Source organism: Heptranchias perlo, unplaced genomic scaffold (assembly GCF_035084215.1).
Source record: "Heptranchias perlo isolate sHepPer1 unplaced genomic scaffold, sHepPer1.hap1 HAP1_SCAFFOLD_129, whole genome shotgun sequence".
NCBI lineage: Eukaryota > Metazoa > Chordata > Chondrichthyes > Hexanchiformes > Hexanchidae > Heptranchias > Heptranchias perlo.
The window spans coordinates 772,650-799,811 of record NW_027138527.1 but is presented as its reverse complement, the minus strand read 5'-3'; the positions used below and the strand labels follow the sequence as shown (position 1 = coordinate 799,811).

Sequence of the window (27,162 nt, the reverse complement as noted above, 5' to 3'; positions counted from 1 at the left end):
GTTTATCATGCATGGTGCTTTCACTGTTTATAATGCATCGTGCTCTCACTGTATATAATGCTTGGTATCTCTCTGTGTATAATGCATGGTTCTCTCACTGTTTATAATGCATGGTGCTCTTACTGTTTATAATGCATGGTGCTCTCACTGTTTATAATGCATATTGGTCTCACTGTTCATAATCAATGCTGCTCTCACTGATTATAATGCATGGTGCTCTCACTGGTTATAATGCATGGTGCTCTCACTGTTTATAATGTATCTTGCTCTCACTGTTTATAATGCATGGTGCTCTCACTGTTTATAATGCATGGTGCTCTCACTGTTTATAATGCACGTTGCTCTCATTGTTTATAATGCATGGTGCTCTCACTGTTTATAATACACGTTGCTCTCACTGTTTATCATGCATGTTGCTCTCACTGCATTCAATGCATTGTGCTCTCACTGTTTATAATGCTTTGTGCTCTCACTGCTTATAATGCACAGTGCTCTCACTGTTTATAATGCATGGTGCTCTCACTGTTTATAATGCATTGTGCTCCTACTGTTTATAATGCATGGTGTTCTGACAGTTTATAATGCATGGTGCTCTCACTGTTTAATGTGCATGGTGCTCTCACTGTTTATAATGCACGTTGCTCTCATTGTTTATAATGCATGGTGCTCTCACTGTTTATAATGCACGTTGCTCTCACTGTTTATCATGCATGTTGCTCTCACTGCATTCAATGCATTGTGCTCTCACTGTTTATAATGCTTTGTGCTCTCACTGCTTATAATGCACGGTGCTCTCACTGTTTATAATGCATGGTGCTCTCACTGTTTATAATGCATTGTGCTCCTACTGTTTATAATGCATGGTGTTCTGACAGTTTATAATGCATGGTGCTCTCACTGTTTAATGTGCATAGTGCTCTCACTGCTTGTAATGCATGGTGCACTCACTGTATATAATGCATGGTGCTCTCACTGTTTATCGTGCACGGTGCTCTCACTGTTTATCGTGCACGGTGCTCTCACTGTTTATCATGCGTGGTGCTCTCACTGTTTAAAATGCATGGTGCTCTCACTGTTTAAAATGCATGGTGCTCTCACTGTTTATAATGCATGGTGCTCTCACTGTTTACAATGCATGGTGCTCTCTCTGCTTATAATGCATGGTGCTCTCTCTGTTTATAATGCACGGTGCTCTCACTGTTTTAAATGCATCGTGGTCTCACTGTTCATAATCAATGCTGCTCTCACTGTTTGCAATGCATGGTTCTCTCACTGTTTATAGTGCATGGTGCTCTCACTGTTTATAATGCACGGTGCTCTTACTGTTTATAATGCATGGTGCTCTCACTGTTTATAATGCATATTGGTCTCACTGTTCATAATCAATGCTGCTCTCACTGATTATAATGCATGGTGCTCTCACTGGTTATAATGCATGGTGCTCTCACTTTTTATAATGCATGTTGCTCTCACTGTTTATAATGTACGGTGCTCTCACTGTTTATAATGCACGGTGCTCTAACTGTTTAAAATGCATATTGGTCTCACTGTTCATAATCAATGCTGCTCTCACTGTTTGTCATGCATGGTGCTCTCACTTTTTTAAATGCATGGTGCTCTCACTGATAACAATGCATGGTGCTCTCACTTTTATAATGCATGGTGCTCTCAATGTTTATAATGCATGGTCGTCCAACTCTTTATAATGCATGTTGCTCTCTTAAAATCTATCGATCTCAGCTTTGAATATAACTCAACGACTGAGCATCCACAGCCCTCTGGGTTGTAGAGAATTCCAAAGATTCACAATCCTTCGAGTGAAGAAATGTTTCCTCATGTTGGTCCTAAATGGCCGACCCCTCATCTTGAGAGTATGAGCTCTCGTTCTTGACTCTCCCGCCAGGGGAATCAGACTCTCAGCATCCACACTGCCAAGCCGTCTAAGAATTTTATACATTTCAATGCGATCAACTCTCATTCTTCTAAACTCCAACCAATATTGTCCAATTTTGCACAATATTTCCTCATACTACAATTGCAGCAAGACCTCCTCACTCTTATATTCCAACACCCTTCCAAAAAAGGCTAACATATCATTTCCCTTCCTCACTCTCATTCGACCCTTGGCAAATCAGTATTTCCAGCATGTTTTTCCTCTTTTCCTTCGATAGGGAAAATAAATGAAGGTTGATAACATTTTACTGCAATTACACTCGATTCTGTCTTGGAAACAATTTCCAACTGAACTGCATCAAATTCGATTGTAAACTTAACAGTTTCTGATGGAAATAAACTAATAAGCACACTTAATTGCGATGGCCGGGAATCGAACCCGGGTCAACTGCTTGGAAGGCAGCTATGCTCACCACTATACCACCATCGCTGAAAATAATCAACATTAAAATAGTTCCCAAACATCAGATCCTGAACAGACACTGCAGGCTGTTGGATTTTGTTTTTCATTTTCACTGGTTTCTGACGGATCCTTTCTCGCTCTGTTGCAGTTCCTGTTTCCGCCCAGTAGATTTCGCCAACCCCCAATCAATGGAAATTCCACACCAGCCAGTAATTCTTCACCTGATATCGGACTGAAGAGACAGTCGATACCTGCAATACTTGACCAGCTGGAAATACATTTTACCACAGCTCACATCAGCCTTTGAGTAAAGTTAAATAATTCCATTAAATCATTACAGAGACCTGACTACCAACTGGGCAGGAATGGCAGCTTAATATTCAAGTCCATAAGAACTTTAAAAAGGACAGGGAAATAGGGAAAGGAGGAGGAGCAGCAATATTACTAAAGGTCAATATTACAGCAGTTCAAAGATAGAATATCAGTGAGGGTGAGCGGGCAGTGTAAACACTCTGAGAGAGACACATCACAAGTACCCCCACTGTACTCCTCCAGAAGGTATAAGAAGGGCGAGTGCGGGAGGATTTCTTCATTCTTTGTGAAAGTGTTTGTGAGATTGTGGAAATGTCTGGAAGAGGAAAAACCGGCGGTAAAGCTCGGTCCAAGGCCAAGTCTCGCTCCTCCCGGGGCGGACTGCAGTTCCCTGTTACCCGTGTTCACAGGCTCCTGCGAAAGGGGAACTATGCTGAACGTGTGGGTGCCGGAGCCCCGGTCTATCTGGCTGCTGTGCATCAAGTATCTGACGGCTGAAATCCTCGAGCTGCCCGGCAAAGCGGCCCTGGACAAACAAGAAGACCCGCATCATCCCCAGACACCTGCAGCTGGCCATCCGCAACGACGAGGAGCTCAACAAGCTGCTGGGACGGGTGACCATCGCTCAGGGTGTTGTCTGATATCCAGGCCGTGCTGATGCCGAAGAAAACCAGCATTGTGAGCTCCAAGAGCAAGTAAACCGGCCAAGGCTTAATCTGATAACCCAAAGGACAGGACCAACCTTATTGAAATCTTTGAAGAAGGAACAGAAAGTGTAGACAAGTTTAATGCAGTAGATGTGATATATTTGGGTTTTCCGAAGGTCTTCTATAATGTACCACATTGTAGATTCATGGCTAAGTTCAGAGCACGTGGAGTCAGGTCAGGTGGCAGAATGAACAGTAAGTTGGGTACAAAATTGAAAGCCGAGAATAGAGGTTAAGGGTCGCTACTCAGAGTGGCAAAACGTGGGAAGTGGAGTTCCAGGTGATGGGACCACTGTTCTTCACAATTTACATTAACGATTTGGATTCGGGAATCGGAAGTACAATTCCAAAATTTGTGCACGACACCAAATTGGGGGATTTAGTTAATACAAAGGAAGAATGCATCAAAATGCAAGAGGACATTAATAAACTTGCAGAATGAAGAATCAGGAGGTCACACACTGCTTGGATAATAAGAGTCTAAACGGGATAGAGGAGCAAAGGGATCTCGTGGGACAGATACACAAATTACTAAAAGTAACGACCCAGGTTAATCAGGTCATAAAAAGACAAATCAAACACTAGGATTCATTTCTAGAGGGATAGAGTTGAAAAGCAAAGAAGTTATGTTAAACTTGTATAGAACCTTGTTTAGACCAGACTTGGAATACTGCGAACAGGTCTCGTCTCCATATTATAGACATAGGGGCACTGGAGAAGGTGCAAACAAGATTCACAAGGATGATACCAGAAATGAGAGGATATTCTTATCAGGAAAGACTGAACAGACTGGGTCTCGTTTCAGAAGAAAAGAGAAGGCTGAGGGTTGATCTGATCGAAATTTTTAAGATAATGATAGGGTTTGTTAGGATAGATGCAGAGAAAATGTTTCCACTTGTGGTGAGTCCAAAACTTCAGGTAATGAATATGAAATAGTCGCCAATGAATCAAATAGGGAATTCAGGAGAAATTGCTTTACCCAGAGAGTGGATAGAATGTGGAACTTTCAACTACGAGGAGTAGCTGAGACAAATAACATCGGGGCATTTAAGGGGAAGATAGATCAGCACATGAGGGAGAAAGGAATAGAAGGATATGCCGATAGGGTTAGATGAAGTAAGGAAGGAGGAGGCTCATGAGCAGCATAAACACCGGCATAGATTAGTTGGGCCGAATGGCCTGCTTCTGTGCTGTAGTTTCAATGTAACTCGGTGTAAAGGCTCTTTTCAGAGCCACCCTCTGTATCTGTGAAAGGACTGGTTACTGTCTGAAGGGAGACGCTGATATGCTACCAGTGTGGCTTTGAGCTGCTTTTTTCTCGTTGTGGACGAGATGAGGAATTAATAGGACTGGAGTCGGGGCAGTGACTACAGTCCGGTACTTTAAACGGTGACTTATAGACCCCAGCCCACACATCACCAGATTTCTTGTATTTATTTAAACTACTTGCCATGCTGGGCTCGTAAAGAATCACCAGAACTGCTCGATTAACCTTTCTACATCTGTGGAATTCAGCGCTTCGCTCCGTTTCTGTTCTATTTGTTGGATTATTTACATAACGCATCAAACTCACTGGGGAATCACTGAAATGTAACTCTGTACAGAAACAAATAACAGTGAATTGCCTGGTGCCCAGGAGATCAGGAACATTACTCACCTTTCGTCCTGTTAACGAGTAAACCGTGTTTAGAGTCCACCGACCCGCTTTGGTTCCATATGGGGGATTAAACAGAGAAATCGGGAGGGGAGGAGACAGTCAGAGTGACAGAGCGGAGAGCGGCCTCTGATCTTCCAGCTCCACCTCCAGTTCTCTCCATCCGACAGTTTCAAACCGTTTATCGATAATAGAACCGAACCTCAGCGCTCCGCACAAACCCTGACAGACCCGGGCTTCATATTCAAGGATTCCCAAAACCCGAAGCTTTCAAATAAGCCCCGTTACAATGAGAAATCGTTAATATTCCTGCCTAAATACAGTCCATTCAATAACAAGTCAACTCGGCTCCTCCATTTCAGTCTGTTTCCCTGTTCTATCTCCCCACACATCCCCTCCCAGACGGGTTCAGCGTTTTACAAACACCTTATTCCAGCTTATTTGGAGAATCTCATGTGTTGGGGTTTGAGTTATGACGCGGAGTTTCTCCGCCAGTGTTACCGTCTCACAGAGACTCTCGCCCTGAATCTGTGAAAAGATTATGACCATGAACTGGGACTGGAGCCGAAACATCCCCAGTTACAGTGAGGCCCGGCCCGGCCATCGCATTCTCTCTATTTTATATCAGACAGTATCCCACTTTCATTTCCAGCAATAGAGCGAGAGATAGACAGTATCAGTCTTACACTCCCGATCTGTGTCCAAATCACGCTCAATAGCAGTATCCGCCTTCATGTACAGCACCAGAGAGAGAGAGGGAGGCAGACATGGTGAGAGAGACAGAGAGAGCGGTGAGACACAGTGACAGACAGACGTTAACAGTATTAGTTCCAGACTGACCGGGAAAGTGCCGTTTTATCCAGAAAGATCGCGTTGGAGAGACAGAAGATGCAATCTCATCTCTGACTGATATTGTACAAGGGTCAGAAACACTATTAATCGCACACTCAGGGACAGTACAGAGAGGGACAGAAACAATGGGTCACATTTAACCCTCTAATGCCTGTTGTACTATCTGCAGTTTTACAGCTCAGGGCTGTTCGATATTACTCTCAGTGACCTACAGTTTCACTCCGGTTAAATTAATCTGCGACTGTTGCTGCCTGATATTAACCCGACACGGTCCCAGCAAATACACCGACTCCCACTTTCCTCCCATGTTTCTCCAGGATTGGTTTGGGAAATCCTCTCTCAGTCACACATTATAGGGTCCATTAATGAAGAGAATCCATTGGCTGATTTCACAGCCGCTCACTTTATCTCTGAAAGGCTCTTTACCATCAAAAGACCCCGAGAGAAACAGCAGGGATGGAAACATCTAGTTTAATAGTTGGAGATTGTAAAGTCAGTCTGGATTCCAGCGTTAGGCACTGGTGGAATCCCATCTGTTTCCCATTCTGCTGCCTGTTCCTGCACTGCCTGTGGACCCCATTCCCTCTGACCTTTCCCCCAGTCCCACTTCCTTTGATCAGACTCGGAAAAATTCCAATTGGGGAAAGTTTCCATCGATTTTTGGATTGGGAATTGTGGGCGCCATTCCCTCAGTGAGCGGAAGAAGATGGTTTAAAACAGCCGGGAATGGAGAGATCACGGCCCCCGGGGGAAGGGAGCAAAGAGCAGCCTCGTAACAGCAGATCATCGCTTCGGGACCGTGTCCGCAGATGGGCTCAGAGATCGGCATTGAGTCCGGGGGAAGTTCAGGGGGAGTCCGGGGGGCTGTTTGTAAGAGGCGGAGTGGATCAGGAACTGGTCACGGAACATGGAGTGAGAGGGGGGAAGGGAGAGGTCATTCTCGGGCTGTGTGTGTACAGGGTGTGTCCAGGGGAAGGGAGAGAGAATGGGAAGGACCTGCTATTAAAATCATTGCTGCTTTCTCTCCCCAAACCAGTAGTGAATGGTCCTGGTTTAGTTCCAGCCTCACCCTGTTTATTGTTATTGGACAGTGAAGAGTGGAAACAGAGCCGGACAGTCAGGATGTGGGGAGTTATACAAAGAGCATCTATTGCAGGCATCAGGTGAGAAGTGTCAAGGACACATTTTAAACAGCGGCTGTTTGGTTTCCGTTGAACGGTTAGTCCCATGGGAGAGGGGATTAGAAACCTGACCTGTGCAAAGGTCCCTGCCCCATCGGGTCGTCCCATTCATGGATCGGTGCAGGGGTTGGGCCGTGTCTGGATGTTAATAAATTGTTGTAAAACAGCCCAACACACCTGGTATGCAGAAGCTGAGTGCTGCAGTACTGCAGTGGAGTCAGACACTGACACTGTTTGTATCACTGGATTTCATTTGTGGATATTCAAAATGATCATTAACAGAGATATTAAACTGATCACTTCTGTCTTTTCTACCTCACCTGTTCCTGAGTAACAAGAGATCATTTTCTTTCTCCAGGCAAACCCTTGAACGATCCAGAATAAATGTGATGCTCCCTCCACCCGAGGCAGAAGGAACAGTACAGCCAGCTCCTTCTCACACACAGTAAGTATATTATCACTCACAGAGCACAGAGACACAGACAGGTCATCAGTTCCACAGTCTCAGACAGCAGGAGTAGTCAGTCCCACAATGATCACAATTTCCAGACACACATTTTCAATCCAACAGTCAAGCAGAGTAGGTGAGGCAGACACTGTTCCATTTCCCCCTAACTCAGTCCCGCTGACAGGTAGATACAAAAATCCCAGTCCAAAATCACACTCTCAGAGTGAAAGGCACTGTGTCAATCTCACAATAGAGCAAAATTAGCTACGAATTAAATACCAGATAGAAATCACACATGGTACCCGATTCAAAGGTACAGAATGAATCCCAATAATGTACCCCGAGATTCAAATTGAATACTGGCCCAGAACTCTCACACATGACTTTAATACATGCAATATCCATTCGAAAAGTGTATCATATGATACAAATTGCACACAAGTCCAAAACTCAGGTAGAGTATCAGATTGAGAAATATTGAAAGATAGTAAACCTGAGAAACAAATTAGATACTTGTTCAGAATGTACTCGTAGAATGAGATTTAAAGATAGATTGTCAATTCTATTAGTGCAGACTGAGATACACATTACATACCAGTCCAAAAATCTCATACAATATTAGATTGAAAGATACGGTGTCAATTCTATTTCTACAGACTGATCTACACATTACATACCAATTCAAAAATGTCACCTTATCAGTTTGAAAGATACATTAATATCCACAACAGTACTCACAGAGATACAGATTTAATAGTACTCTAAAAAGCACACAAATTATCGGATTAAAACCTGCAGCATCATATCCTAAAGTATGTCCATATTTACCAATTAAACAATGAGTAAAACTATTTAAACATCGAGATATTAAAGCTACAATATTGAACGCCATAATGTAATCTGTACAGAATAATTACGTACAGATACAGAATGAATCTCACATTCAGAGACAGTACCAGAGACACAGAGACACAGAATGACTCCAACTCTCACAGATGCAGAAGGAATCCCAAACTCACATACAGTACAAGAGACTGACAGACACACAGTTAATCCCACACTCACACACAGTGCCAGAGACTGACAGGTACAGTATGAATCCCACACTAACATGCATTATGAGTAACTGCATATTTAGGATGAATTCAACTCCCACATACAGTACTGGAGACTGTATATACAGAATGAATCCCACAATCACATGCAGTATGAGTAACTGCATATCTAGGATGAATTCAACTCCCACATACAGTACTGGAGACTGTATATACAGAATGAATCCCACAGTCACATGGAGTACCAGAGACTGACAGATACCGAAAGATTCCCACACTAACACACAGTTTTAAATAAGGAATTAATCACAAACTCTCACACACACTGCTGACAAGATACAGAATCAATTCCAAACTCACACACAGTATCAGAGAGTGACAGATACAGATGAATCCCACACTCACACACAGTACCAGAGACTGACAGATACAGAATGAATCCCACACTCACACACAGTACCAGAGACTGACAGATACAGAATGAATCCCACACTCACACACAGTACCAGAGACTGACAGATACAGAATGAATCCCACACTCACACACAGTACCAGAGACTGACAGATACAGAATGAATCCCACACTCACACACAGTACCAGAGACTGACAGATACAGAATGAATCCCACACTCACACACAGTACCAGAGACTGACAGATGCAGAATGAACCCCACACTCACACACAGTACCAGAGACTGACAGATGCAGAATGAACCCCACACTCACACACAGTACCAGAGACAGACAGGTACAGAATGAATCCCACACTCACACACAGTACCAGCATGAAATGGTCCTTATCAAAGTCACAAATGATACCGTATGTGACTACCACCATGATAAACTAACCCTCCTCATCCTTCTCAAATACAATATCTCACCGTGCTGTTATGCTGTTAGACTAGTTTCCTCTCTCTGCTTTTATTTGGAATATGTTGCTTTTCCATCTGATAACACTTGGTATCATCGTATTATGTTAGTCCACAAGAGGAGATCATTCGGCCCATCGTGCCTGTGCCGGGTCAAACACACGTATTCGTTCAAGATTCGTTCAGAGATAGATTGAGTGCTTTGTTATCAGAAAATTGCCTGAACCCCCACAGTCTACAGCTTTCCTCCTCGCTATCAACCACACGGCCTATTTTTGTGTCACCCGCAAATGTCTTTATCATGCCTCCGACTTTTAAGTCCAAATCGTTCATGGATACCACAAAAATCAAAGGACCAAGTACCGAGCCCTGCGGCACCCCACTGGAAACAGCCTTCCATCCGCAAAAACACCCGTCGGCCATTAACTTCCTGCCACTGAGCCAATTTTGGATCCAACAAGCCGCATTCCCTTGTATCCCATGGGCCTTTACTTTTTTGACCAATCTGCCATGTGGGAACTTTTCAAAAGGCTTGCTAAAATCCACGTAGACTACATCAATTGCGCGACCCTCATTGATCCTGCTTGTCACCTCCTCGAAAAATTCAATCAGGTTAGTCAGACACGACCTCCCCTTGACAAATCCATGTTGACTGCCCTTGTTTCATCCGTGACTTTCGAAGTGACAGTTCATCCGATCCCTCAGAATTGATTGCAATAATTCGAAATTGAGTCTTTCTCCTGCTTGCTGTCATGACAGATCAGGCGGTGAACAATACTCAGGCCCGGCCAGCTCAGTCGGACAGAGCACGAAGTTTTTAATCGTGGGTTCGAGCTCCACGTTGGGTGAGTAACATTTTAAACTTTTATGATGCTTTCACTGGCCAACAGTGCAGAAATGATGCAGAATGAAACATGAAATCGGTCGTCAGGATGGCCGAGCGGTCTAAGGCGCTGCGTTCAGGTCGCAGTCTCTTCTGGAGGCGTGGGTTCGAATCCCACTTCTGACATTTGTTATCTTTACTGTTACGTGGAAATATTTTATTTGTGGATTGGGCTGCAGCTGATTTTCCTGCCAAGTCGATTTGCTCCTCCCACAAAAGCAACTGGCTTTGTGATGGAAATGTGACTTGAGAAGTTTCGAACGGTGAAATGGTTCACATATTAATGACCTGGACAAAGAAATAGAACAGCAGTGGGAAACATTTAAAACGGTGATCAATGGAGTCCAGGAGAAATATATCCCACTAAAAAGTAAGAACAAACTAGCCAGAAATGACACACCAGGGATGAATAAAGAAATAAGGTCAAAATTGAAACTGAAGAAAAAGGCCCACACTGGACAATAAAGGAGAGGGGGAATGTGAAAAGACTGGGAAAGAAGTCTAAAGAACTATTAGAAAGGCAAAAAGGAATATCAAAAAAAGCAAAGTATTCTGGACACATCAACAGCCAAAGAAAGTTTAGGATAGGAATAGGGTCACTAAGGGATACACACGACAAACTCACAGGCAATGACAGCGAAATGGCAGAAATATTAAATAATCACTTTTCTTCAGTATTTACCAGGGAGACCAGCATTGAGTGCATGACAGTGGAAGAAGAGATCAAAAAAATATAAAGACATTTAAGATCGAAAGGGGGGGAGATAATTGATAATCTCATCAAACTGAGAGGGGAAATTTCCTGTTAGGTGCCTAACCAGAGTTTTAAACCGCTCACCCACGCTAATTTCCGTATTACTGTTCAGATTCATTTCACAGGGACACGATTACTGTGCACCATTTAGAGAGGCTCAGTGAAAGGCGGAAATTGACCTATTAATAGAATCATGGAATAGGACAGCGCCATTCGAATGGCATTCGTCCCATCGTGCCTGTGCCAGCTCTCTGAAAGAGCTGTCCAGTTAGTCCCACTCGCCTGCTGTTTCCCCATAGCCCTGAAAATGTTTCCATTCAAGCGTTTATCCAATTCCCTTTTGAAAACTGTGAGTTAAAAAAACAATATTGAAAGGGGTGCTGGGGCCTCTGCAGCGTCAATGAAGTTATCAAGATGTTTCTTTACACATGGTATGTTGTGCAATCATCCTGAAATATCTTCAATATCCAACACAAATTGAATTGCAAACCTGACGGACCAACACTGGAAAACAAGTCACGAGTGAACGCAAATCATCTGGGACCCGTTTTCAGCCTCACGGCACTTTAAGTAAAGTGAAATAACTTTGCATTGAAAAGATTTGGAACTTGCATCTGTGCCTTTATCTGTTCCATTTCTTAAAGTTGCTGGCGTCTGATGATGTGCACGCCTCTGCTCCCTCTATTGAACAAGAAAGGAGGTGTTTGACGATGACGGGACCTGTTGGTTATGAGCTCATCCTTTACATTGAGTGGGTTCACGTCTTTTGAACGGCGTCAACTTTAGCCCAGCGGTGAACTTCACAACAAACAAGTTCATCACCGTCTCACCGCGGGCGCTGACTGACATGTTTATTGTTATTTCTTTCAGACCTAAATAAATAGGAACCGTGATTTTAAATTTGCACTAAGTGATTTTTAGGTAGTCGCCTTTAAATGTTTCACAGGCGACTCCTAATTTATGATCGTCCGCCATTTCTCCAGCCGTTTTGAAAACAAAACATGTCTCTGCTTTTCGCGTCTTTTTTCGAAAGGGAAAAAAATATATTTCCCGTGACCTCTGAAGGATGGACAAGTACATTTCAGAAAGCTGAAGCAAGTTCACCGAGCTTAAATCGTCTGACCACGTTAAAGGCGCTATATACATATATATAAATATGTATATATATGTAATATATGCAAGTCATTGCTGTCTGTTTCTGTGGCTGTCTTTTTTATATGTGTGTCCATCTGCAGGTCAATTTTGAATCAATACCAGTGTTCGTGTCAGTTTGTTGCATGAAATAAATGAGAGTATCAGGCGCTCCCCTCCCTGCCATTGGGTCGGTACTGAGTCAGGGTTCAGACCAAACTTCTGGGTTTTTTTGTGAAAAAGCAATTAAAACCTTCATTCGGGAATGATCCAGTCTCATGTGAGCGGTGAAAGAAACACTGACCCCGATGTGATGTGAACACGCAGCCTTTTGATCTGGAGTCAGACCTTTGCACCACGCGCTCTGAAGACAGGATCCTGGATGTTATCATTTATATGAATGTTTCTCAAACACCGTTTCATTTCTCCCACCTTGGTTGAATCGATGGGGCTTATCAAATCTCCGCCAGATCCCACCGGGAATGAGACATTATTGGAAGCAGCCTTCACCCCCACGATCACGCTGGCTTTCATCGCCTGCTCTCAGCGGACTGCATTAACAGGGATGGGAGATATGGACTTTGTTCATATTATTCAGCAATGTGAATCGTTAAATATTTACTAATTTTTAATGGGAACAAGGTTTTAAAATGTTTCCGCCTGGTTTCGAACCGGGGACTTTTCGCGTGTAAGGCGAACGTGATAACCACTACACTACGGAAACCTGATACTGCAAACTCCGTGTTAGGGATATAACCCCTCAGCCAAACTAATTTCCGTATTACTGTCCAGGAGCTCATTTCACAGGGATACTTTTACTGCGCTGTATTTCGGAAGGCTGCAGAGAAGGACAGGTGGTGATGGTCAGGCAGGGAATCCCAGAGCATCGCGCCGAAACAAACATTTCACTGTTTTTTATCATGTGCCTGATATCCGACCGCAGTGTAAATTATGGCGAATCAGGCATGCTCAGATCACATTGTTCACAGAGTGTTTTCTTGCAGCCAAATCACACATTCGAAAACTTGAAATGAGATGAAGAGATCGGAGCCATTTAAAGTGCGGCCAGTGACTGCAGATCAGGAATGAAAAGCTGGCACCGGCTTCAGGGCTATCAGAATGAGGCAATGAATCCGAAAGTGGGAAGAAAAAAAAGCGCAATTTTCGTCCCTGGGTGGGCTCGAACCACCAACCTTTCGGTTAACAGCCGAACGCGCTAACCGATTGCGCCACAGAAACCGCCCGGTGCTTTTTCTTGCTAGATATACTAAAGCAGCGTCTCACCTAGCCAAAGTTACATGTTGCAGCCACAGAAATGCAATTGTCCACTATCAGTGTTACTTTTCCAGAAATAAAGGATGGGACATTGGTTATGGAAACGGTCTGGTCTCGCTCACAGCATCGATATCACCGCCAACCAGCTCTCCTGCAACCTGCGCGCCCACCGGTGCTTTGTCTGTTACTCAGTCACACTGTGGGAGAACCTTCGCCACACGGACTCCAGCGATTCGAGAAGGCGGCTCACCACCACCTTCTCAAGGGCAATCAGGGATGGGCAATAAATGCCGGCCTCGCCAGTGACGCCCACAACCCATGAACGAATGAAGAAAAAGTATTCTGAGCGTCCTGACGCTGATGTCAGGTTTTGATCCCTGATCTGCAGTAACTGGGAGCGCTTTAAATGGCTCCGACCTCTTAATTTCACCCACAACATCAGAGTAACTGTTCCAGGGCGACATGCCGACTCAGCTGCGTCTTGGCCGCCTGTCTGCTCAGTCCTTTATTCGCCTCCAATTCCGTTTCCCAAAGCGTATCTACAGATACACAAAGCTCTTTGTCATTTCGGTTCCTTTCGATTTGTCCAGCTCCCGATTGGCAATAATTTGCAAACCTGGTTGCAACCCTCCGCCTTCCATCGTGTCCAGGGATGGGTTATGTGGAGAGACTGGAGAAGCTGGGATTGTTCTCCTTCGAGCAAAAAAAAAGGTTAAGGGGTGATTTAATAGAAGTATTCAAAATTATGAGGGGATTTTGATAGAATGGATGGGGAGAAGCTATTTGCATTGACAGGAGGGTCGATAACCAGAGGACACAACCTGCATTTATATAGCACCTTTAATGCAGTAAAACCTCACAAAGTGCTTCACAGGAAGAGTTTTTGAACAAAACTTGACACTAAGCCACATAAGGAGATATTGGGACAGGTGACCAAAAGCTTAGTCGAAGAGTTAGGTTTTAAGGTATGTGTTAAAGGAGAGAGAGGCGGAGAGGTTTAAGGATGGAATTCCAGAGCTTAGGGCCGAGGCAGCTGAAGACACAGCCGCAAATGGTGGAGCGATTAAAATCGGGGATGCGCAAGAGGCAAGAATTGGAGGAGCACAGAGATTTTTTTTTTATTCGTTCATGGGATGTGGGCGTCGCTGGCGAGGCCGGCATTTATTCCCCATCCCTAATTGCCCTTGAGAAGGTGGTGGTGAGCCGCCTTCTTCAAACGCTGCAGTCCGTGTGGTGAAGGTTCTCCCACAGTGCTGTTAGGAAGGGAGTTCCAGGATTTTGACCCAGCGACGATGAAGGAACGGCAATATATTTCCAAGTCTGGATGGTGTGTGACTTGGAGGGGAACGTGCAGGTGGTGTTGTTCCCATGTACCTGCTGCCCTTGTCCTTCTAGGTGGTAGAGGTCGCGGATTTGGGAGGTGCTGTCGAAAAGCCTTGGCGAGTTGCTGCAGCTGCAGTGCATCCTGTGAATGGTACACACTGCAACCACATTGTGCCAGTGGTGAAGGGAGTGAATGTTTAGGGTGGTGGATGGGGCGCCAATCAAGCGGGCTGCTTTGTTCTGAATGGTGTCGAGCTTCTTGAGTGTTGTTGGAGCTGCACTCATCCAAGCAAGTGGAGTGTATTCCATCACACTCCTGACTTGTGCCTTGTAGATGGTGGAAAGGCTTTGGGGAGTCAGGAGGTGAGTCACTCGCCGCAGAATACCCAGCCTCTGACCTGCTCTTGTGGACACATGATCTCGAAGAGTTGTAAGGCTGGAGGAGGTTACAGTGATAGTGAGGGAGCGAGGTTCTGGTGGGATTTGAAAGCAAGGATGAGAATTTTAAAATCGAGGCGTTCCCGGACAGGGAGTTTGACTGGAACGTCACACCGTCCCCTCCCGTGTTTCCTTCCACAAACGTACATTGGGACAGGGCTTGGGCGGATTTTTCTGTGTCTCACCCGGGGCCGCTGAGTCTCCTGCAGTCCCCCCGATCACCAACTCACCCAGTTTGTACATTTAAACCGGAACAAATGCCTCGCAAAGGGCAAGAGATGAAGGCAAGGCTGGAAACTCTGACAAAAAAAATCTCTTGCTCACCAGCGAGGTTTGTGTACCTGAATCTTTAACTCTTCTTTTAAAGATTTGACATTCATTGGACGCCACGCGGCACCTACAGACTTGTCTCTTGCACTCACAGTGAACCGGAGGGGCTTTTTCACTCGCACGCCAGCAATTGTGATATCAAGAAACAGGTGGCGTCGAAATTCTCCATTTCAGCGAAAATGGAGCGCTGGGGTCCGCTCATGAGTGCAGCATAAAAGTTGAAACTCGCACCCACGATCCTGAGGTGAATGCCTCTCCCGACTGAGCTAGCCAAGCCTGAGGAAACTGTTAATTCCTTGTCGGTTGTTGCAGCGAGCCGGCTGTTGGCTCCGCTTCATGGGTTCAGTGCAAAACATGAAACAGGTTCTCCTGAATTCCATGGTGTTGAAGGCAATCGAGTAACAAGTCGAGCAATGTATTCCGCTCAATCATTGATAATTCCATTCAGATCTTCTGCTTTTCTGCTGCACTTCCCCCCAAACATTGCAAATAATTTTACTCAGTATTTGTTTCGCTTGTTTAATATTTTGTTCGCCGGCTTTGCCAGATTAACATTTCATTTCAATTATCAATGACAGGGAGCAATGAACATCACTTGTAAAATTCCCTCGGGCCCATCAATGTGTCAGAATCAAGCACCCGGGCGTTCAAGCACCAACCAACTGAACTAAGACGGTTCACTCACTTGTCCCAACACCTGCTGTGCCTTAACTTGCTCACCGCTACCAGTAGTTTATTTTTAAATGACGCCTCCCTCCCTGACACCGCAGAACTTGTGACCAAAGTTCCGTTTATTGTTAAAAAGCATTAATTCCGAAATTATCCAGGCTTACATGCATGGTAATGTTAATAGTGACTTCCACGTGATTTGAACACGCATATTCTTATTGATTTGGAATCAGATGCGCTACTATTGCGCGATGAGTTCGATTGAGAGCAGAGATTATGCATGTATATAGAATTATTATATACTTAAATATATATGTTTTCTGCACTGTTCCTTGGTGGTTGGGAATAGTTCATTGCACAAAAATAATTCAAGTCTGTGAGACACTGAATGTTTTTTTTATCACCATTAATACGTTCTGTTACACACTGAAGGAAATGCTAACTTGTTTGCCAAGTGGCAATTGAAACGTTAATAAATCTTTGTGCTTTGCGTGTCATGAACTTTGATCCCTTCCCATTTTACAAACTGTATTTTCGGAGTCTGCTTAAAAATGTGTAGTGCTTATTGTACCAGGAATCTGGTGCAGCCGCTCTTAAATTTAAAAAGGTTTGTAGCCCCTTTCACGCTTGAAGATACTCGACCCTGGAGGTTTCTGGCGAGCAAATCCCAACAAAATGCTTCCCTCCGAGGTCAAATCAGGGATTTTCTGCGTGTAACTGGTAAACATGATTACCGCTACACTACGGAAAGGACAAACCTTTCGGGCTCAGGTCTGAAGGACGTGTCTCGGGAAAACATGAATTGCTGACTCTCTTAACACTGACTCTTTCCACGAACATTTCATCGATCGAAACTACACAAGTAACAGGGAAAAAATGTCATTAAACTCCCGAATTAGCCCCAAAATCTATCAATATCAGTTTTGAAATTTTCAATTGACCCCCAGCCTCAACAGCTTTTTGAGTGAGAGAGTTCCAGATTTCCACTACCCTTTGTGTGAAGAAGTGCTTCCTGACATCACCACTGAACGGCCAAGCTCTAATTTTAAGGTTATGCCGCTTGTTCTGGACTCTCCCGACCAGAGGAAATAGTTTCTATCTGCCCTGTCAAATCCTTTAATCATCTTAAACACCTCAATTAGATCACCACTTAATATTCCATACTCAAGGGAATGCAAGTCTGGTCGGTGCAACCTGTCCTCATAATTGCTTAACGAGGATAGCCACCAAAAAGGGTTTTACGATGACTGGCTCTTGAGTGCACTGATTTTTATTAGTGGGCTCGTTGTTCGAGCGGTATGATTCTCGCTTTGGGGCATTATTAATACAAATCTGTAAGAGGTCCCGTGTTCAAATCCCAAATGAACTCTTATTTCACTTTTGATCTTGAACTTCCAAAGAGAGAAATTTACCCAAATCACCCACATGAGTGAAACAATTCCGATTTTTCATACTATTACCGAACACAACTGCCCAACTTGGTTCTGATGAAAGGACATTGACCTGAAACATTAACTCTGTTTCTCTCTCCAAAGATGCTGCCTGGTCTGCTGAGGGTTTCCAGCATTTTCGATGTTATCAGAGTATCACTTCCCTCATCACCAAACTACACTCCTCCACTAGATGTCGCCTTGAGGTGCAAACAGGCTCCTTCCGCACAGCCCGGTGTTCTGCTTCGGGCATTAATTACAACTTAACTTTTGAACTTGTCAGTTAAAACATATGGCCTTGCCCATTGACCAGATGGCAGAATGGTGTTTATCTCTCCCCAGTACAGCTTGGAATGATAAGGAGCAATCATACAGATGTCACACCTCTCCTGCTTCCCTGTGAAGCTGGTAAGACGAATAGCACACAATGCTGTCTGACACACATACACACCAGCTCTGAATGATTTAAAGGCCTTGTTATGATTGTCAGAGAATTGTTTTCTCAAAAGGATAATTAAACTTATGAGTATTATGATATCAGCTACAATCGAAGAGTTTCTGGACTTCAGAATCTACTAGTCTCTATATTAAACATATGCATGCATATACAATGAAGCAAATCTGTCTTATGATTGTAGTTTCATTCTCCCAACAGAGATTTATACTTCCTTACTGAAGATGCAAAAGCTAAAGGTTAATATTACTTCAATATAAAGACTAACTCTTTCCTTGCAATACAGATACCCCAAACTAATATAACACCTCAAACTGATAGAGCTTCTCAAACTAATACAGTACCTCAAACGGATAGAGAATCTGAAACTAATATAATATCTCAAGCTAATACATCATCTCAAACTATTAAAGTACCTCAAACTAATACAGTACCTCAAACAAATACAGCTTAAACTAATACAGTACTTCAACTGATACAGAACTTGAAACCAATATAATACCTCAAACTAATACAGCATCTCAATCTAATACGGTATCGCAAACTAATACAGTACCTCAAACGAATACAACACCTTAATCTAAAACAGCACCTCAAACTGATACAGATTCTGAAACTAATATAATACCACAAACGAATACAGCACCTCAAACTAACAGAGCACCTCAAACTAATACAACACCTCAAACTAATATAATACCTCAAACTAATACAGCACCTCAAACTAATATAATACCTCAAACTAATACAGCACCTCAAACTAACAGAGCACCTCAAACTAATACAACACCTCAAACTAATATAATACCTCAAACTAATACAGCACCTCAAACTAACAGAGCACCTCAAACTAATACAACACCTGAAACTAATATAATACCTCAAACTAATACAGCACCTCAAACTAATATAATACCTCAAACTAATACAACACCTCAAACTAATACAATACCTCAAACTAATACAGCACCTCAAACTAACAGAGCACCTCAAACTAATACAACACCTCAAGCTATTACAGTACCTCAAACTAATACAGCACCTCAAACTAACAGAGCACCTCAAACTAATACAACACCTCAAACTAATATAATACCTCAAACTAATACAACAACTCAAGCTAATACAGTACCTCAAACTAATACAGCACCTCAAACTAACAGAGCACCTCAAACTAATACAACACGTCAAACTAATACAACACCTCAAACTAATCTAATAACTCAAACTAATACAACACTAATACAACACCTCAAACTAATATAATATCTCAAACTAATACAGCACCTCAAACTAACAGAGCACCTCAAACTAATACAACACCTCAAACTAATACAGTACCTCAAACTAATACAGCACCTCAAACTAATACAGCACCTCAAACTAATACAGCACCTCAAACTAATACAACACCTCAAACTAATACAGTACCTCAAACTAACAGAGCACCTCAAACTAATACAACACCTCAAACTAATACAGTACCTCAAACTAATACAGCACCTCAAACTAATACAGCACCTCAAACTAACAGAGCACCTCAAACTAATACAACAGCTCAAACTAATATAATACCACAAACGAATACAGCACCTCAAACTAACAGAGCACCTCAAACTAATACAACACCTGAAACTAATATAATACCTCAAACTAATACAGCACCTCAAACTAATATAATACCTCAAACTAATACAACACCTCAAACTAATACAATACCTCAAACTAATACAGCACCTCAAACTAACAGAGCACCTCAAACTAATACAACACCTCAAGCTAATACAGTACCTCAAACTAATACAGCACCTCAAACTAACAGAGCACCTCAAACTAATACAACACCTCAAACTAATATAATACCTCAAACTAATACAACAACTCAAGCTAATACAGTACCTCAAACTAATACAGCACCTCAAACTAACAGAGCACCTCAAACTAATACAACACGTCAAACTAATACAACACCTCAAACTAATCTAATAACTCAAACTAATACAACACCTCAAGCTAATACAGTACCTCAAACTAATACAGCACCTCAAGCTAATACAGTACCTCAAACTAATACAGCACCTCAAACTAACAGAGCACATCAAACAAATACAGCACCTCAAACTAATACAGTACCTCAAACTAACAGAGCACCTCAAACTAATACAACACCTCAAACTAATATAATATCTCAAACTAATACAACACCTCAAACTAATATAATATCTCAAACTAATACAGCACCTCAAACTAACAGAGCACCTCAAACTAATACAACACCTCAAACTAATACAGTACCTCAAACTAATACAGCACCTCAAACTAATACAGCACCTCAAACTAATACAACACCTCAAACTAATACAGTACCTCAAACTAACAGAGCACCTCAAACTAATACAACACCTCAAACTAATACAGTACCTCAAACTAATACAGCACCTCAAACTAATACAGCACCTCAAACTAACAGAGCACCTCAACTAATACAACAGCTCAAACTAATACAGCACCTCAAACTAACAGAGCACATCAAACAAATACAGCACCTCAAACTAATACAGTACCTCAAACTAACAGAGCACCTCAAACTAATACAACACCTCAAACTAATATAATATCTCAAACTAATACAACACCTCAAACTAATATAATATCTCAAACTAATACAGTACCTCAAGCTAATACAGCACCTCAAACTAATACAGCACCTCAAACTAATACAACACCTCAAACTAATACAGCACCTCAAACTAACAGAGCACCTCAAACTAATACAACACCTCAAACTAATATAATATCTCAAACTAATACAGCACCTCAAACTAACAGAGCACCTCAAACTAATACAACACCTCAAACTAATACAGTACCTCAAACTAATACAGCACCTCAAACTAATACAGCACCTCAAACTAATACAACACCTCAAACTAATACAGTACCTCAAACTAACAGAGCACCTCAAACTAATACAACACCTCAAACTAATACAGTACCTCAAACTAATACAGCACCTCAAACTAATACAGCACCTCAAACTAACAGAGCACCTCAAACTAATACAACAGCTCAAACTAATACAGCACCTCAAACTAACAGAGCACCTCAAACTAATACAACACCTCAAACGAATATAATATCTCAAACTAATACAGCACCTGAAACTAACAGAGCACCTCAAACTAATACAACACCTCAACCTAATATAATATCTCAAACTAATACAGCACCTCAAGCTAATACAGTACCTCAAACTAATACAGCACTTCAAACTAACAGAGCACCTCAAACTAATACAACACCTCAAACTAATGCAACACCTCAAACTAATACAGCACCTCAAACTAACAGAGCACCTCAAACTAATACAACACCTCAAACTAATGCAACACCTCAAACTAATACAGCACCTCAAACTAACAGAGCACCTCAAACTAATACAACACCTCAAACTAATATAATACCTCAAACTAACACAGTACATCAAACTAATACAGCACCTCAAACTAACAGAGCACCTCAAACTAATACAGCACCTCAAACTGATACAGCACCTCAAGCTGATACAGTACCTCAAACTAATATATTACCTCAAATTAGTGCAGCATCTTAAACTAATTCAGCACCTCAAACGAACGCAGCACCTCAAACTAATACAATACCTCAAACTAATGCAGTACCTTAAACTAATACCGTATCTCGAATTAATACAGTACCTCAAACAAATACAGCACCTCAAACAAATACAGCACCTCAAACTAATACAGTACCTCAAACTAATACTGTACTTCGAATTAATACAGTACCTCAAACAAATACAGCACCTCAAACTAATAGTGTTCCTCAAACTAATCCAGCACCTCAAACTAATACAGTGCGCCAAAACTAATCATTAACTGAAATGTCAAAGTCCGAACAGGACAAGCAGGTTGACCTTGACAGGCGGCGGATCTGTTGAGAGGATATAAAGCTGCAGGAGAAAGTCCCGTTCAGGAACTGCAGTTGTATTCAATTAATTTCGAGTCTTTTCTCAACATTAGAGCAGAGAAACACGTGGTACGTAATATCTCCTCAGTGCCTTCCATGGTCGGTGTAATTCAGTACAACATCCCCAGTACATTTCGTCTGAAGCTCATCACTCGATGCCTTTCAAGTAACCTTTGCTGTTTCGTTGCAGTTCAGTTTGGCTTTGAATAGAGTTGTTTCTTTACCAGCATAGCTTTATTGGGGCGAGGGGTATTTGAGTTTGGACCGGATAATTTGTAGCTGCCCATTGCTAATTGATCTTCAATTGGCTCAATACATTTCAATTAAACTATCACAAAAAGACGGACGATTCCTGCACCCGCTCGCCACCCCCGCAATGTTCCAACTTATTCCACCTCTCCATCGCTACTTCTGCCAATCACTAACTCTGTCTCTATTTATAAATCTGTCTATCGTGCTCTCTTTCTGCTAATTTTATTTTCCTTTATTTTTTTCAACGATATCCATTGTTATTTTCACCTTATTAAAAATCAATATAAATCTCCTTCGACCGATTCGTATGTATCATTGTCCCGAGACTGCTTTAAATGTATCTATCTATCTATCTATCTATCTATCTATCTATCTATCTATCTATCTATCTATCTATCTATCTATCTATCTATCTATCTATCTATCTATCTATCTATCTATCTATCTATCTATCCATCTACCTATCCATCTATCTTTCTATCGAAATATCTCTCGATCCATCCATCTATCCATCCATCTATTTAACTATCAATCTATCCGTCTCTCTATCTATATATCTCATTATTCATCTACCTATCTATCGAGCTTTCTATCTCTATATCTTTCTATCCATCCATCTATCCATCCATCCACCCATCCATCTATTCATCTACCTATCTATCTATCTATCTATCTCTCTATCTGTATATCTCTCGATCCATCTATCACACACACCGGTCTTCACACTCCCACTGGTGAAGGAAGGGCCGCTGTCACTTCACACTGAGGAGCCGCTCTTCACACTCCCACTGGGGAAGGAAGGGCCGCTGTCACCTCACACTGAGGAGCCGCTCTTCACACTCCCACTGGGGAAGGAAGGGCCGCTGTCACTTCACACTGAGGAGCCGCTCTTCACACTCCCACTGGGGAAGGAAGGGCCGCTGTCACTTCACACTGAGGAGCCGCTCTTCACACTCTCACTGGGGAAGGAAGGGCCGCTGTCACTTCACACTGAGGAGCCGCTCTTCACACTCCCACTGGGGAGGGAAGGGCCGCTGTCACTTCACACTGAGGAGCCGCTCTTCACACTCTCACTGGGGAAGGAAGGGCCGCTGTCACTTCACACTGAGGAGCCGCTCTTCACACTCTCACTGGGGAAGGAAGGGCCGCTGTCACTTCACAATGAGGAGCCGCTCTTCACACTCTCACTGGGGAAGGAAGGGCCGCTGTCACTTCACCCTGAGGAGCCGCTCTTCACACTCCCACTGGGGAAGGAAGGGCCGCTGTCACTTCACACTGAGGAGCCGCTCTTCACACTCCCACTGGGGAAGGAAGGGCCGCTGTCACTTCACACTGAGGAGCCGCTCTTCACACTCCCACTGGGGAAGGAAGGGCCGCTGTCACTTCACACTGAGGAGCCGCTCTTCACACTCCCACTGGGGAAGGAAGGGCCGCTGTCACTTCACACTGAGGAGCCGCTCTTCACACTCCCACTGGGGAAGGAAGGGCCGCTGTCACTTCACACTGAGGAGCCGCTCTTCACACTCCCACTGGGGAAGGAAGGGCCGCTGTCACTTCACACTGAGGAGCCGCTCTTCACACTCCCACTGGGGAAGGAAGGGCCCCTGACGGTCCACATGTTCAACACACATGTGCCCGTCATGGATGTGCTGACATTCCTCAGGAGAAACGTGGATGGCGCGGACTGGAGCATCAACATCGAGGTAATGTACGTGATCTGGACGAACGAGAGGAGCATCACGGCGACGCTGAGTGTGAATGGCCCGGGAAACATGGGACGAGTCGTGGGTGTGCGGTGTACCAGGGGCAGCCCAGAGTGTGTCGCTCCTGCGGCAAACCCGGGCACGAGGCGGCCTCCTGCAAGGTGGTGATCTGTAGAAACTGCAGCAAGATGGACAACAGGCACTGGACTGAAAGGAGGGCAGGCCACGCAGGTGAGGAAAGCCGCAGTCGTGGCTGCACCAATGGAGGTCAGACCCCTTCCCCCACTTCGGCGACTCCCGTGAAAAAGCCAAAGACCAAGAGGAGGAAAAGGAAAAGGGAGGGAGCGTCAAGAAAACCAACCAAGCCCCGACACTCGACCCCGAGACTCTCCCTGAGCCGATGTAAGGTGAACCAGGGGCGGAAGAAGGATGGACCACACAGAAAAAGAAAAAAGGAAGTCCTGTCGAATCAGGGGAACTGACATCAAAGGTTGGACCGGCAGCAAAAGGCGCTTAGAGCCCTCAATGGACAACAGCGGCTGCTCCTCGACTGATGAACAGGAAAAAAGGGGGAAGACCCCGCCTTCATCAAAGGAAGTGGCAAAACGCAACAGTGAGAAGAGACACAGACAGCACGCACCCGGTTCCAGGGATTCGGGAGCAGGTATATCCCGCTCTGGGGCACCGGGAGAAGTGAGACAGACATCACGCTCCCACTCCAGGGATTCGGGAGTCGTAATACACCGCTCTCTGGGGCACTGGGAGAAGTGTCACTGACAGCACGCTCCCGTTTCCAGGGACTCCGGAGCAGTAACACCCAGCTCTGGGGCACAGGAGAAGTGCCACAGACAGCACGCTCCAGCTTCAGGGACTCGGGAGCAGTAACACCCCGCTCTGGGACACCCGGAGCAGGGACGCATCCAACGCACCCCAAATCCTGGAAACTAGGAGCAGCACGACAGTCACGGAGAATGAACAAACAGCAAAGGCCGAGGAGCTGGACTTGGTCGCAGAAGTGACGGACACACCGCCACAAGAAATCCCGCCGTTGACCCCCGAACGCAGACCCTCTCCCAACGGAGGTCAAGCCTCTGTCGTCAGCCCAAGGACTGTCCAGAAGTTCCAGCACATGACACCAATGGCATATCTGGGCTGAGGATTGGAAAAGGACGGTAACGTAGAACCTGGGCTGATGCAATTGGAAGACGTGAATGGTTGTCCTTTGTATTTTTAAAATGGCTTTCAAAATTGCATCCTTAAACGTGTGTAGTATTAAAGCTACTACACGGTGTGCTGAAACTCTGAACGACCTGTCGAGGGTGAAGAAGGACATGCTGTTCTTGCAGGAGTGTGTGATCCCGCACCTTAGCAACTACCGACAGTGGTCACGCATTTGGACCCACGGGCAGTCGAACTGGTCGGGAATCAACGATAGTCAATCCTCGGGCCTGGGGATTCTGCTGCAAGGACGTCAATTCACCATCACCGAGGTTAAGGAGGTGGTGGAGGGCCGCCTGCGCATAGCAGACATTCTGTACAAGAACATCCCGCTCTGACTGTGGCCAACATAAAAGGGAATCCCAAAGTCTTCTACAGGCATGTAAACAGTAAACGTGTAATAAGAGGAGGGGTGGGCCTGATTAGGGACCATAAAGGAGATCTACTCTTGGAGGCAGAGGGGATGGCCGAGGTACTAAATGAATACATTACATCTGTCTTTACCAAGGAAGAAAATGCTGCCAGAATCTCAATAAAGGAAGATATAGTTGAGGTACTGGATGGGCTAAAAATTGGTAAAGAAGAGGTAATTGAAAGGCTAGCTGTGCTTAAAGTAGATAAGTAACCCGGTCCAAATGGGATGCATCCCAGGTTGCTGAGGGAAGTAAGAAACGATAATCCGGGACAGAATTAACAGTCACTTGGACGAGGGTGAATTGATTAGGGAAAGTCAGCACGGATTTGTTAAAGGCAAATCGTGTTTAACTAACCTGATAGAGTTTTTTGATGAGGTCACAGAGAGGGTACATGAGGACAGTACAGCTGATGTGGTGTCTCTGGACTTTCAAAAGGCGTTTGATAAAGTACCGCATGGTAGGCTTGTCATCAATATGGCAGCCCATGGAATAAAGAGGGCAGTAGCGATATGGATACAGAATTGGCTAAGGGACACGAAGCAGAAAGTAGTGGTGAATGGTTGTTTTTCGGACTGGAGGGGGTGTACAGTGGTGTTCCACAGGGGTTGGGGCTGGGACCACTGCTTTTCTTGATAGTTATTAATGACTTGGACTTGGGTGTACAGGGCATAATTTCAAAATTTGCAGATGGCACGAAACTTGGAAGGGTAGTGAACAGTGAGGAGGATTGTGATAGACTTCAAGAGGATATGGACATGCTGGTGAAATGGGCGGACACGTAGCAGATGAAATTTAACGCAGAAAATTGCAAAGTGGTACATTTCAGTTGGAAAAACGAGGAGAGGCAATATAAACTAGAGGACACAATTCTAAAAGGCGTACAGGAACAGAGAGATCTGGGGATATGTGGACATACATCGTTGAAGGTGGCAGAACAGTTTGAGAAAGCGGTTAAAAAGCATACCGGATCCTGGGCTTTATCAACAGAGGCATAGAGTACAAAAGTAAGGAAGTCATGATGAACCTTTATTAAACAATGGTTCGGCCACAACTGGAGCATTGTATCAATTTCTGAGCACCGCACTTCAGGAAAGCAGTGAAGGCCTTAGAGAGGGTGCAGAAGAGATTTACTAGAATGATTCCAGGGATGACGGACTTTAGTTACGTCGATAGACTGGAGAAGCTGGTGTTTTTCTCCTTGGAACAGACAGGTTTCAAGGAGATTTGATGGAGGTATTCAAAATAATGAAGTGTCCAGACAGAGTAGATAGCGAGAAACTGTTCCCATTGGCAGAAGGGTCAAGAACCAAAGGGTGTAGATTTAAGGTAACTGGCAAAAGAAAAGGAAAAACTTTTCGACACCGCCAGTGGTTATGATCTGGAATGCACTGCCCGAGGGAATGGTGGAGGCAGATTCAATCATGGCCTTCAAAAGGGAACTGGATCAGCACTTGAAAGTAAAAA

At 43.9% G+C, this 27,162-nt stretch overlaps 4 non-coding genes across 4 annotated transcripts; 1 reads left to right on the top strand and 3 right to left on the bottom strand.

Moving 5' to 3' along the window:
• Positions 1-2,311: 2,311 nt before the first annotated feature.
• Positions 2,312-2,383, bottom strand: trnag-ucc (transfer RNA glycine (anticodon UCC)). Its single transcript has one exon. It is a non-coding gene; the product is annotated as a tRNA-Gly (tRNA).
• Positions 2,384-10,361: 7,978 nt separating this feature from the next.
• Positions 10,362-10,444, top strand: trnal-cag (transfer RNA leucine (anticodon CAG)). The gene has a single exon. It is a non-coding gene; the product is annotated as a tRNA-Leu (tRNA).
• A 2,410-nt stretch (positions 10,445-12,854) lies between these two features.
• Positions 12,855-12,927, bottom strand: trnav-uac (transfer RNA valine (anticodon UAC)). Its single transcript has one exon. It is a non-coding gene; the product is annotated as a tRNA-Val (tRNA).
• A 441-nt stretch (positions 12,928-13,368) lies between these two features.
• trnan-guu (transfer RNA asparagine (anticodon GUU)) lies at positions 13,369-13,442 on the bottom strand. The gene has a single exon. It is a non-coding gene; the product is annotated as a tRNA-Asn (tRNA).
• Positions 13,443-27,162: the final 13,720 nt, after the last annotated feature.